Source organism: Petromyzon marinus (genome assembly GCF_048934315.1).
Source record: "Petromyzon marinus isolate PM22_M1 ecotype Great Lakes invasive population chromosome 78 unlocalized genomic scaffold, UKy_Petmar_22M1.pri1.0 chr78_unloc.2, whole genome shotgun sequence".
NCBI lineage: Eukaryota > Metazoa > Chordata > Hyperoartia > Petromyzontiformes > Petromyzontidae > Petromyzon > Petromyzon marinus.
In genome coordinates this window covers 613,950-631,112 of record NW_027422626.1, presented here as the reverse complement: position 1 = coordinate 631,112, position 17,163 = coordinate 613,950, and the positions used below count along the sequence as shown (strand labels likewise).

At 31.4% G+C, this 17,163-nt stretch overlaps 1 long non-coding RNA gene across 1 annotated transcript in view; it reads left to right on the top strand.

The window, feature by feature from the left end:
* The window catches only part of LOC142908310 (uncharacterized), a 16,324-nt gene extending 161 nt beyond the window's left edge, over window positions 1–16,163 (top strand). Inside the window, exons 2-3 of the long non-coding RNA XR_012931676.1 lie at window positions 4,653–4,703; window positions 15,929–16,163. This is a non-coding gene — a long non-coding RNA (uncharacterized LOC142908310). The remainder of the gene's footprint in view (window positions 1–4,652; window positions 4,704–15,928) is intronic.
* Window positions 16,164–17,163: the final 1,000 nt, after the last annotated feature.

Here is a 17,163-nt window from a genome sequence, read left to right as displayed (position 1 = left end):
CGTCCAAGTTTTTTGTTTAACAAAAAAAGTTTTTTGTTTTAAAGATTTTTTAAAACATTTAAAGTTTAACGATCGGCAAGTGCCACTTTTACCTCAGGAATCGTAAATAGAAGCGATTTAAATAGAAAAAAAATATGAAACAATTTATCACCGTCCAAGTTTGGGTTGAAAGATTTTTGTTTTTGTTAAAATAAACTTTTCGTTATAAAATTTAAAAGTTTAACGATCGGCAAGCGCCACTTTTACCTCAGGAATCGTAAATAAAAGCGATTTAAATATAAACGAGTCGCTAATTTGTTAATAAAGTTCACCTCGCCCACAGCGCTCTGTACAATGGCGGATGGGCGATCATCTTATAACCTTACATTATTATATTTTACATTGTTATAGTTTATATTGTTATACTTTACAATGTTATACTTTACATTGTTATAGTTTATATTGTTATATTTTACATTGTAATACTTTACATTATTATAGTTTACATTGTTATATTTTATTATATTATAACAATCTTATAACCTTACATTGTTATATTTTACATTGTTATAGTTTATATTGTTATACTTTACAATGTTATACTTTACATTGTTATAGTTTATATTGTTATATTTTACATGGTTATACTTTACATTATTATAGTTTACATTGTTATATTTTATTATATAATAACAATCTTATAACCTTACATTATTATATTTTACATAGTTATAGTTTATATGGTTATACTTTACAATGTTATACTTTACATTGTTATAGTTTACATTGTTATATTTTACATTGTTATACTTTATATTATTATACTTTACATTATTATAGTTTATATTATATAATAACAATCTTATATTTTATATTATTATATTTGACATTGTTATAGTTTATATTGTTATACTTTAAATTATTATATTTTACATTATTATAGTTTATATTGTTATACTTTACATTATACTTTACATTATTATAGTTTATATTATACTTTGCATTGTTATACTTTAGATTGTTATAGTTTACATTATTATAGTTTATATTATATAACAATCTTATATTTTACATTATAGTTACATTATTATACTTTACATAATATTTTACATTATATAATAACAATCTAATAGTTTACATTATAGATTACACTTTATATTATCTATTACACTTTATATGTTACACAGATCCATTATACTTTAGATTATAACATAATCTAATACTTTATATTATCTATTACAATTTCTCTACGTCTACATTAATATAAATGTTAAACATTAGGCTATATTATAGTGTTATATTATAAATGTTAAATCTATTTCATATCAGACTCGCTTATACTTGTAAAACATTTATACTTTATTATTTATTAAGAATGTTAAACGTTAAAATTGTTAATCGATCAGCAGGGTTCTCTGTACAGTTGGTAGCGCGCGTAATTAAGAGTTTATATAAAACATCTTAAACATTTATAAATGTTTATTGTTAATCTTAACCTGTTACACTTTATGTGCTAGATTATGTTATATTTTACCTCACGGAACGCGTTTAAAAGCGTTAAAACGTGTAACGTTTAACATTTATACATTATTACCAGAGTATAATGGGGGAATAATTATCTGTTTAACTTTTAAGATTTAGTAAAGAATCATGTAAATAATAATATAAAGTATAGTAACATTAATATAAGATTAATTAATAATATAAAGAATATACTAATATAACTTATCGATTAGGACGGTTCTCTGTACAGTTCGTAGCGCGCGTAATTTATATAAAACATCTTAAACACTTATAAATGTTTATTATTAATCTTGTTACACTTTATATGCTAGATTATGTTATATTTTACCTCACGGAACGCGTTTAAAATCGTTAAAACGTCTTAAATTTGCTGTTTTTAAGCCTCTTAAAAGACGCTCCGTCAGTTATTTAATTAATTTTGAAATGGCTGCCGTTTTGTGGATGTAAAAATTTGTTAACGTTTATAAGCTTAAGGATTATTAAAGTTACATTTGTTAAAGTTTATAAGCTTAAGGATTATTAAAGTTACATTTGTTAAAAAGTTCATAAGCTTAAGGATTATTAAAGTTGCATTTGTTAAAGTTTATAAGCTTAAGGATTATTAAAGTTACATTTGTTAAAGTTTATAAGCTTAAGGATTATTAAAGTTACATTTGTTAAAGTTTATAAGCTTAAGGATTATTAAAGTTACATTTGTTAAAGTTTATAAGCTTAAGGATTATTAAAGTTACATTTGTTAAAAAGTTCATAAGCTTAAGGATTATTAAAGTTGCATTTGTTGAAGTTTATAAGCTTAAGGATTATTAAAGTTGCATTTGTTAAAGTTTATAAGCTTAAGGATTATTAAAGTTACATTTGTTGAAGTTTATAAGCTTAAGGATTATTAAAGTTGCATTTCTTAAAGTTTATAAGCTTAAGGATTATTAAAGTTACATTTGTTAACGTTTATAAGCTTAAGGATTATTAAATTTACATTTGTTAACGTTTATAAGCTTAAGGATTATTAAAGTTACATTTGTTAACGTTTATAAGCTTAAGGATTATTAAAGTTACATTTGTTAAAGTTTATAAGCTTAAGGATTATTAAAGTTACATTTGTTAACGTTTATAAGCTTAAGGATTATTAAAGTTACATCTTATACTTTACATTATTATAGTTTATATTATATAGTAACAATCTTATACTTTACATTATTATAGTTTATATTATATAATAACAATCTTATACTTTACATTATTATAGTTTATATTATATAACAATCTTATACTTTATACATTATTATAGTTTATATTATATAATAACAATCTTACGTTTTACATTATTATAGTTTATATTATATAGTAACAATCGTATACTTTATACATTATTATAGTTTATATTATATAACAACAATCTTATACTTTATACATTATTATAGTTTATATTATATAGTAACAATCTTACGCTTTACATTATTATAGTTTATATTATATAATAACAATCTTATACTTTACATTATTATAGTTTATATTATATAATAACAATCTTATAGTTTACATTATTATAGTTTACATTATATAATAACAATCTTATACTTTACATTATTATAGTTTATATTATATAATAACAATCTTATACTTTACATTGTTATAGTTTATATTATATAATAACAATCTTATACGTTACATTGTTATAGTTTATATTATATAATAACAATCTTTTACTTTACATTATTATAGTTTATATTATATAGTAACAATCTTATAGTTTACATTATTATAGTTTATATTATATAATAACAATCTTATAGTTTACATTATTACAGTTTATATTATTTAATAACAATCTTATACTTTACATTATTATAGTTTATATTATATAATAACAATCTTATACTTTACATTATTATAGTTTATATTATATAGTAACAATCTTATAGTTTACATTATTATAGTTTATATTATATAATAACAATCTTATACTTTATATTATTATAGTGTATATTATATAATAACCATCTTATAGTTTACATTATTCTAGTTTATATTATATAATAACAATCTTATATTTTACATTATTATAGTTTATATTATATAATAACAATCGTATACTTTATACATTATTATAGTTTATATTATATAATAACAATCTTACGCTTTACATTATTATAGTTTATATTATATAATAACAATCTTATACTTTACATTATTATAGTTTATATTATATAATAACAATCTTATACTTTACATTATTATAGTTTATATTATATAGTAACAATCTTACGCTTTACATTATTATAGTTTATATTATATTTTACATTGTTATACTTTACATTATTATAGTTTATATTATATAATAACAATCTTATACTTTACATTATTATAGTTTATATTATATAGTAACAATCTTACGTTTTACATTATTATAGTTTATATTATATAATAACAATCTTATACTTTACATTATTATAGTTTATATTATATAGTAACAATCTTACGTTTTACATTATTATAGTTTATATTATATAATAACAATCTTATACTTTACATTATTATAGTTTATATTATATAGTAACAATCTTACGTTTTACATTATTATACTTTACATGACACTGTCTGGAAGGTCCTCCAGTTTACATTATACTTTACATTGTTATTATTATACTTTATACATTATTATAGTTTATATTATAATAGTTTATATTATTTAATAACAATCTTATACTTTACATTATTATAGTTTATATTATTTAATAACAATCTTATACTTTACATTATTATAGTTTATATTATATAGTAACAATCTTATACTTTACATTATTATAGTTTATATTATATAATAACAATCTTATACTTTATACATTATAGTTTATATTATATAATAACAATCTTATACTTTATACATTATAGTTTATATTATATAATAACATTATTATAGTTTATATTATATGATAACAATCTTACGCTTTACGTGATTATACTTTTATGTTGTATTGAACGCCCGTGAGAATTCCATCGAGTTTCACTTAACGCCAATTGATGACCTTCTCATCCGTCGTTCCGCTGAGAGTGTTCGGGCCTTGTAAGACTCTCGCTGGCATTGGACCAGCTGGTAGCTGTGTGTACGCACGGCGGTGGTGTGATTCAGATGATGTTGACGATACCCGCAGGGTCTTTACCTTGAGGCAATGTCGCGCTGGGAGGACGAGACGGCCGAAGGGGTGAAGTTCCGCTCGCAAACGCTTCTACTACGCTACGCTATACACTACTACACACTATACACTACTATACTATACACTACTACACTATACACCACTACACTATACACTACTACACTATACACTACTACACTATACACTACTACACTGTACACTACTACACTATACACTACTACACTATACACTACTACACTATACACTACTACACTATACACTAGTACACTAAACACTACTACACTATACACTACAACACTATACACTAGTACACTATACACTACTACACTATACACTACTAAACTATACACTAGTACACTATACACTACTACACTATACACTACTACACTATACACTACTACACTATACACTACTAAACTATACACTAGTACACTAAACACTACTACACTATACACTACTACACTATACACTACTACACTATACACTACTACACTATACACTACTAAACTATACACTAGTACACTATACACTACTACACTATACACTACTACACTATACACGACTACACTATACACTACTAAACTATACACTAGTACACTACACACTACTACACTATACACTACTACACTATACACTACTACACTATACACTACTACACTATACACTACTACACTATACACTACTACACTGTACACTACTACACTGTACACTACTACACTATACACTACTACACTGTACACTACTACACTGTACACTACTACACTATACACTACTACACTATACACTACTACACTATACACTACTACACTATACACTAGTACACTATACACTAGTACACTATACACTACTACACTATACACTACTACACTATACACTACTAAACTATACACTAGTACACTAAACACTACTACACTATACACTACAACACTATACACTAGTACACTATACACTACTACACTATACACTACTACACTATACACTACTACACTATACACTACTACACTATACACTACTACACTATACACTACTACACTATACACTACTACACTATACACTACTACACTATACACTACTACACTATACACTACTACACTATACACTACTACACTATACACTACTACACTATACACTACTACACTATACACTACTACACTATACACTACTACACTATACACAACTACACTATACACTACTACACTATACACTACTACACTATACACTACTACACTATACACTACTACACTATACACTACTACACTATACACTACTAAACTATACACTAGTACACTATACACTACTACACTATACACTACTACACTATACACTACTACACTATACACTACTAAACTATACACTAGTACACTAAACACTACTACACTATACACTACAACACTATACACTACTACACTATACACTACTACACTATACACTACTACACTATACACTACTACACTATACACTACTACACTATACACTACTACACTATACACTACTACACTATACACTACTACACTATACACTACTACACTATACACTACTACACTATACACTACTACACTATACACTACTACACTATACACTACTACACTACACTATACACTACTACACTACACTATACACTACTACACTATACACTACTACACTATACACTACTATACTATACACTACTACACTATACACCACTATACACTACTATACACTACTATACTATACACTACTACACTATACACTACTATACACTACTACACTATACACTACTACACTATACACTACTACACTATACACTACTACACTATACACTACTAAACTATACACTATACACTACTATACTATACACTACTACACTATACACTACTAAACTATACACTAGTACACTAGGCACTACTATACTATACACTACTATACTATACACTACTACACTATACACTACTATACACTACTAAACTATACACTACTATACACTACTAAACTATACACTAGTACACTATACACTACTACACTATACACTACTACACTATACACTACTACACTATACACTACTACACTATACACTACTACACTACACACTACTACACTATACACTACTACACTACACACTACTATACTATACACTAGTACACTACTATACACTATACACTACTATACTATACACTAGTACACTACTATACACTATACACTACTACACTATACACTACTAAACTATACACTACACTATACACAACTATACTATACACTACTACACTATACACTACATACTACTACACTATACACTATACTACACTATACACTACTACACTATACACTACTACACTAGACACTACTATACTATATACTACTACACTGTACACTACTACACTATACACTACTACACTATACACTACTACACTATACACTACACACTACTACACTATACACTACTACACTATACACTACTACACTACACACTACTACACTATACACTACACACTACTACACTATACACTACTACACTATACACTACTACACTACACACTACACTGTACACTACTACACTATACACTACTACACTATACACTACTACACTATACACTACTACACTATACACTACTACACTATACACTACTACACTATACACTACTACACTACACTACACACTACTACACTACACACTACTACACTATACACTACTACACTATACACTACTACACTATACACTACTACACTACACTATACACTACTACACTACACTATACACTACTACACTATACACTACTACACTACACTATACACTACTACACTACACTATACACTACTACACTATACACTACCACACTATACACTACTACACTATACACTACTACACTATACACTACTACACTACACTATACACTACTACACTACACTATACACTACTACACTATACACTACCACACTATACACTACTACACTATACACTACTACACTACACTATACACTACTACACTACACTATACACTACTACACTATACACTACTACACTATACACTACTACACTACACTATACACTACTACACTACACTATACACTACTACACTACACTATACACTACTACACTATACACTACTACACTATACACTACTACACTACACTAGTACACTACTATACACTATACACTACTACACTATACACTACTAAACTATACACTACACTATACACAACTATACTATACACTACTACACTATACACTACTACACTATACACTACATACTACTACACTATACACTATACTACACTATACACTACTACACTATACACTACTACACTAGACACTACTATACTATATACTACTACACTGTACACTACTACACTATACACTACTACACTATACACTACTACACTATACACTACACACTACTACACTATACACTACTACACTATACACTACTACACTACAAACTACTACACTATACACTACTACACTATACACTACACACTACTACACTATACACTACTACACTATACACTACTACACTACACACTACACTGTACACTACTACACTATACACTACTACACTATACACTACTACACTATACACTACTACACTATACACTACTACACTATACACTACTACACTATACACTACTACACTATACACTACTACACTATACACTACTACACTACACACTACTACACTATACACTACTACACTATACACTACTACACTATACACTACTACACTACACTATACACTACTACACTACACTATACACTACTACACTATACACTACTACACTACACTATACACTACTACACTACACTATACACTACTACACTATACACTACCACACTATACACTACTACACTATACACTACTACACTATACACTACTACACTACACTATACACTACTCAACTACACTATACACTACCACACTATACACTACTACACTATACACTACTACACTATACACTACTACACTACACTATACACTACTACACTACACTATACACTACTACACTATACACCACTACACTATACACTACTACACTACACTATACACTACTACACTACACTATACACTACTACACTACACTATACACTATACACTACTACACTATACACTACTACACTACACTATACACTACTACACTACACTATACACTACTACACTACACTATACACTACTACACTATACACTACTACACTATACACTACTACACTATACACTACTACACTATACACTACTACACTACACACTACTACACTACACTATACACTACTACACTATACACTACTACACTATACACTACTACACTACACACTACTACACTATACACTACTACACTGTACACTACTACACTATACACTACTACACTATACACTACTACACTATACACTACTACACTATACACTAGTACACTAAACACTACTACACTATACACTACAACACTATACACTAGTACACTATACACTACTACACTATACACTACTAAACTATACACTAGTACACTATACACTACTACACTATACACTACTACACTATACACTACTACACTATACACTACTAAACTATACACTAGTACACTAAACACTACTACACTATACACTACTACACTATACACTACTACACTATACACTACTACACTATACACTACTAAACTATACACTAGTACACTATACACTACTACACTATACACTACTACACTATACACTACTACACTATACACTACTACACTATACACTACTACACTATACACTAGTACACTAAACACTACTACACTATACACTACAACACTATACACTAGTACACTATACACTACTACACTATACACTACTAAACTATACACTAGTACACTATACACTACTACACTATACACTACTACACTATACACTACTACACTATACACTACTAAACTATACACTAGTACACTAAACACTACTACACTATACACTACTACACTATACACTACTACACTATACACTACTACACTATACACTACTAAACTATACACTAGTACACTATACACTACTACACTATACACTACTACACTATACACGACTACACTATACACTACTAAACTATACACTAGTACACTACACACTACTACACTATACACTACTACACTATACACTACTACACTATACACTACTACACTATACACTACTACACTATACACTACTACACTGTACACTACTACACTGTACACTACTACACTATACACTACTACACTGTACACTACTACACTGTACACTACTACACTATACACTACTACACTATACACTACTACACTATACACTACTACACTATACACTAGTACACTATACACTAGTACACTATACACTACTACACTATACACTACTACACTATACACTACTAAACTATACACTAGTACACTAAACACTACTACACTATACACTACAACACTATACACTAGTACACTATACACTACTACACTATACACTACTACACTATACACTACTACACTATACACTACTACACTATACACTACTACACTATACACTACTACACTATACACTACTACACTATACACTACTACACTATACACTACTACACTATACACTACTACACTATACACTACTACACTATACACTACTACACTATACACTACTACACTATACACTACTACACTATACACTACTACACTATACACTACTACACTATACACAACTACACTATACACTACTACACTATACACTACTACACTATACACTACTACACTATACACTACTACACTATACACTACTACACTATACACTACTAAACTATACACTAGTACACTATACACTACTACACTATACACTACTACACTATACACTACTACACTATACACTACTAAACTATACACTAGTACACTAAACACTACTACACTATACACTACAACACTATACACTACTACACTATACACTACTACACTATACACTACTACACTATACACTACTACACTATACACTACTACACTATACACTACTACACTATACACTACTACACTATACACTACTACACTATACACTACTACACTATACACTACTACACTATACACTACTACACTATACACTACTACACTACACTATACACTACTACACTACACTATACACTACTACACTACACTATACACTACTACACTATACACTACTACACTATACACTACTATACTATACACTACTACACTATACACCACTATACACTACTATACACTACTATACTATACACTACTACACTATACACTACTATACACTACTACACTATACACTACTACACTATACACTACTACACTATACACTACTACACTATACACTACTAAACTATACACTATACACTACTATACTATACACTACTACACTATACACTACTAAACTATACACTAGTACACTAGGCACTACTATACTATACACTACTATACTATACACTACTACACTATACACTACTATACACTACTAAACTATACACTACTATACACTACTAAACTATACACTAGTACACTATACACTACTACACTATACACTACTACACTATACACTACTACACTATACACTACTACACTATACACTACTACACTACACACTACTACACTATACACTACTACACTACACACTACTATACTATACACTAGTACACTACTATACACTATACACTACTATACTATACACTAGTACACTACTATACACTATACACTACTACACTATACACTACTAAACTATACACTACACTATACACAACTATACTATACACTACTACACTATACACTACATACTACTACACTATACACTATACTACACTATACACTACTACACTATACACTACTACACTAGACACTACTATACTATATACTACTACACTGTACACTACTACACTATACACTACTACACTATACACTACTACACTATACACTACACACTACTACACTATACACTACTACACTATACACTACTACACTACACACTACTACACTATACACTACACACTACTACACTATACACTACTACACTATACACTACTACACTACACACTACACTGTACACTACTACACTATACACTACTACACTATACACTACTACACTATACACTACTACACTATACACTACTACACTATACACTACTACACTACACTACACACTACTACACTACACACTACTACACTACACACTACTACACTATACACTACTACACTATACACTACTACACTATACACTACTACACTACACTATACACTACTACACTACACTATACACTACTACACTATACACTACTACACTACACTATACACTACTACACTACACTATACACTACTACACTATACACTACCACACTATACACTACTACACTATACACTACTACACTATACACTACTACACTACACTATACACTACTACACTACACTATACACTACTACACTATACACTACCACACTATACACTACTACACTATACACTACTACACTACACTATACACTACTACACTACACTATACACTACTACACTATACACTACTACACTATACACTACTACACTACACTATACACTACTACACTACACTATACACTACTACACTACACTATACACTACTACACTATACACTACTACACTATACACTACTACACTACACTAGTACACTACTATACACTATACACTACTACACTATACACTACTAAACTATACACTACACTATACACAACTATACTATACACTACTACACTATACACTACTACACTATACACTACATACTACTACACTATACACTATACTACACTATACACTACTACACTATACACTACTACACTAGACACTACTATACTATATACTACTACACTGTACACTACTACACTATACACTACTACACTATACACTACTACACTATACACTACACACTACTACACTATACACTACTACACTATACACTACTACACTACACACTACTACACTATACACTACTACACTATACACTACACACTACTACACTATACACTACTACACTATACACTACTACACTACACACTACACTGTACACTACTACACTATACACTACTACACTATACACTACTACACTATACACTACTACACTATACACTACTACACTATACACTACTACACTATACACTACTACACTATACACTACTACACTATACACTACTACACTACTACACTACACACTACTACACTATACACTACTACACTATACACTACTACACTATACACTACTACACTACACTATACACTACTACACTACACTATACACTACTACACTATACACTACTACACTACACTATACACTACTACACTACACTATACACTACTACACTATACACTACCACACTATACACTACTACACTATACACTACTACACTATACACTACTACACTACACTATACACTACTACACTACACTATACACTACCACACTATACACTACTACACTATACACTACTACACTATACACTACTACACTACACTATACACTACTACACTACACTATACACTACTACACTATACACTACTACACTATACACTACTACACTACACTATACACTACTACACTACACTATACACTACTACACTACACTATACACTACTACACTACACTATACACTACTACACTACTACACTATACACTACTACACTACACTATACACTACTACACTACACTATACACTACTACACTACACTATACACTACTACACTATACACTACTACACTATACACTACTACACTATACACTACTACACTACTACACTACACTATACACTACTACACTATACACTACTACACTATACACTACTACACTACACACTACTACACTATACACTACTACACTACACACTACTACACTATACACTACTACACTATACACTACTACACTACACTATACACTACTACACTATACACTACTACACTATACACTACTACACTACACTATACACTACTACACTACACTATACACTACTACACTATACACTACTACACTATACACTACTACACTACTACACTATACACTACTACACTACACACTACTACACTATACACTACTACACTACACACTACTACACTATACACTACTACACTATACACTACTACACTACACTATACACTACTACACTATACACTACTACACTATACACTACTACACTACACTATACACTACTACACTACACTATACACTACTACACTACACTATACACTACTACACTATACACTACTACACTATACACTACTACACTACACACTACTACACTACACTATACACTACTACACTATACACTACTACACTATACACTACTACACTATACACTACTACACTACACACTACTACACTATACACTACTACACTACACACTACTACACTATACACTACTACACTACACTATACACTACTACACTATACACTACTACACTATACACTACTACACTATACACTACTACACTACACTATACACTACTACACTACACTATACACTACTACACTACACTATACACTACTACACTATACACTACTACACTATACACTACTACACTACACTAGTACACTACTATACACTATACACTACTACACTATACACTACTAAACTATACACTACACTATACACAACTATACTATACACTACTACACTATACACTACTACACTATACACTACATACTACTACACTATACACTATACTACACTATACACTACTACACTATACACTACTACACTAGACACTACTATACTATATACTACTACACTGTACACTACTACACTATACACTACTACACTATACACTACTACACTATACACTACACACTACTACACTATACACTACTACACTATACACTACTACACTACACACTACTACACTATACACTACTACACTATACACTACACACTACTACACTATACACTACTACACTATACACTACTACACTACACACTACACTGTACACTACTACACTATACACTACTACACTATACACTACTACACTATACACTATACACTACTACACTATACACTACTACACTATACACTACTACACTATACACTACTACACTATACACTACCACACTACACTACACACTACTACACTATACACTACTACACTATACACTACTACACTATACACTACTACACTACACTATACACTACTACACTACACTATACACTACTACACTATACACTACTACACTACACTATACACTACTACACTACACTATACACTACTACACTATACACTACCACACTATACACTACTACACTATACACTACTACACTATACACTACTACACTACACTATACACTACTACACTACACTATACACTACCACACTATACACTACTACACTATACACTACTACACTATACACTACTACACTACACTATACACTACTACACTACACTATACACTACTACACTACACTATACACTACTACACTATACACTACTACACTATACACTACTACACTACACTATACACTACTACACTACACTATACACTACTACACTACACTATACACTACTACACTATACACTACTACACTATACACTACTACACTATACACTACTACACTACACACTACTACACTACACTATACACTACTACACTATACACTACTACACTATACACTACTACACTACACACTACTACACTATACACTACTACACTACACACTACTACACTATACACTACTACACTATACACTACTACACTACACTATACACTACTACACTATACACTACTACACTATACACTACTACACTACACTATACACTACTACACTACACTATACACTACTACACTATACACTACTACACTACACTATACACTACTACACTATACACTACTACACTACACACTACTACACTATACACTACTACACTACACACTACTACACTATACACTACTACACTATACACTACTACACTACACTATACACTACTACACTATACACTACTACACTATACACTACTACACTACACTATACACTACTACACTACACTATACACTACTACACTATACACTACTACACTACACTATACACTACTACACTATACACTACTACACTATACACTACTACACTACACACTACTACACTACACTATACACTACTACACTATACACTACTACACTATACACTACTACACTATACACTACTACACTACACACTACTACACTATACACTACTACACTACACACTACTACACTATACACTACTACACTATACACTACTACACTACACTATACACTACTACACTATACACTACTACACTATACACTACTACACTACACTATACACTACTGAGTGGTGACATTTCACTTTCTGTGTTCAGCGCTTGGAGGCAGGAGTCACCAGCCCAGCGATGGTTGGTGAGTGACTACGCTACCTGAGTCTCTACTACGCTACCTGAGTCTCTACTACGCTACCTGAGTCTCTACTACGCTACCTGAGTCTCTACTACCTGAGTCTCTACTACACTACCTGAGTCTCTACTACGCTACCTGAGTCTCTACTACGCTACCTGAGTCTCTACTACACTACCTGAGTCTCTACTACGCTACCTGAGTCTCTACTACCTGAGTTTCTACTACGCTACCTGAGTCTCTACTACGCTACCTGAGTCTCTACTACGCTACCTGAGTCTCTACTACCTGAGTCTCTACTACGCTACCTGAGTCTCTACTACGCTACCTGAGTCTCTACTACGCTACCTGAGTCTCTACTACGCTACCTGAGTCTCTACTACCTGAGTCTCTACTACGCTACCTGAGTCTCTACTACGCTACCTGAGTCTCTACTACGCTACCTGAGTCTCTACTACGCTACCTGAGTCTCTACTACGCTACCTGAGTCTCTACTACGCTACCTGAGTCTCTACTACACTACCTGAGTCTCTACTACGCTACCTGAGTCTCTACTACGCTACCTGAGTCTCTACTACGCTACCTGAGTCTCTACTACACTACCTGAGTCTCTACTACGCTACCTGAGTCTCTACTACCTGAGTCTCTACTACGCTACCTGAGTCTCTACTACGCTACCTGAGTCTCTACTACACTACCTGAGTCTCTACTACACTACCTGAGTCTCTACTACACTACCTGAGTCTCTACTACGCTACCTGAGTCTCTACTACGCTACCTGAGTCTCTACTACGCTACCTGAGTCTCTACTACGCTACCTGAGTCTCTACTACCTGAGTCTCCACTACACTACCTGAGTCTCTACTACGCTACCTGAGTCTCTACTACGCTACCTGAGTCTCTACTACACTACCTGAGTCTCTACTACCTGAGTCTCTACTACGCTACCTGAGTCTCTACTACGCTACCTGAGTCTCTACTACGCTACCTGAGTCTCTACTACGCTACCTGAGTCTCTACTACCTGAGTCTCTACTACGCTACCTGAGTCTCTACTACGCTACCTGAGTCTCTACTACGCTACCTGAGTCTCTACTACGCTACCTGAGTCTCTACTACCTGAGTCTCTACTACACTACCTGAGTCTCTACTACGCTACCTGAGTCTCTACTACGCTACCTGAGTCTCTACTACGCTACCTGAGT